The sequence below is a fragment of the Propithecus coquereli genome, unplaced genomic scaffold, assembly GCF_000956105.1.
Source record: "Propithecus coquereli isolate 6110/MARCELLA unplaced genomic scaffold, Pcoq_1.0 Scaffold210, whole genome shotgun sequence".
NCBI lineage: Eukaryota > Metazoa > Chordata > Mammalia > Primates > Indriidae > Propithecus > Propithecus coquereli.
Genome location: NW_012146079.1, coordinates 3,187,783 through 3,188,470, shown reverse-complemented (window position 1 = coordinate 3,188,470; position 688 = coordinate 3,187,783). Strand labels below are relative to the sequence as shown.

Sequence of the window (688 nt, the reverse complement as noted above, 5' to 3'; positions counted from 1 at the left end):
TGTAAAAAGGGATTACATGTTTTACCAACAAATTCAGAGGAAAAACATGTTTGCATTCTCAAAGCTGTTTCTCACCTACTAAAAGTTTTAAAAAATGAAAGTGACAGAGTCCCCCGAGCCGCGGCCGTCCCGGGCGCCACTGCAGCTGCGGCGGCTCCCAAGCCCCCTCCCCCAGCCCGCCGCCCTCCGCACCCGAGAGGCGCCGCCACAGCTGCACCGGCCGGGAGCCCGCCCCGCGCCGCAGCTGCACCGGCCCGGGGGGGGGGGGGGCGCGGCGCAGAGCCGGCGAGCCCGCACCCCGCCCGACCCCGCAGCTGCAGCGGCCCCGTCCCCGCGCCCGGGCCTCCCGCAGCTGCGCCGCCCCCCGCCGCCCCAAAAGCTCCAACCACACAAACTAACTCCACTCGCGGGGGCGCCACCGGCCCGGCCCGCCCTCCGCCCGCGCTGCCCCGCCGGCTGCGGCCGCACAGCTGGCGCCCCCCGCCCGCCAGGGGGCCGGGAGCCGAGAGGGCGCCGGGGCAGGGGCCGGGGGCCGGCGCCGGGACTCACACGGAGCGGCCCTAAGTCACTGCGTCCCCGCCGCTGCCGCCGCGTCCTCCGCCTCCTCCTCCTCCTCCTCCTCCTCCTCCCGGCCGCCGCCGCCGCCGGACTTGGTGGGCTTCCTCCTCCTCTTGCCCCCCTCCCTCCC

General features: G+C 74.1%; 1 protein-coding gene across 1 annotated transcript in view; it reads right to left on the bottom strand.

The window, feature by feature from the left end:
- The window catches only part of ZBTB18 (zinc finger and BTB domain containing 18), an 8,758-nt gene extending 8,151 nt beyond the window's left edge, over positions 1-607 (bottom strand). Inside the window, exon 1 of the mRNA XM_012644404.1 lies at positions 550-607. The gene's annotated coding sequence lies outside the window, so the exon portion shown is untranslated. The remainder of the gene's footprint in view (positions 1-549) is intronic.
- Between the last annotated feature and the right edge of the window lie 81 nt (positions 608-688).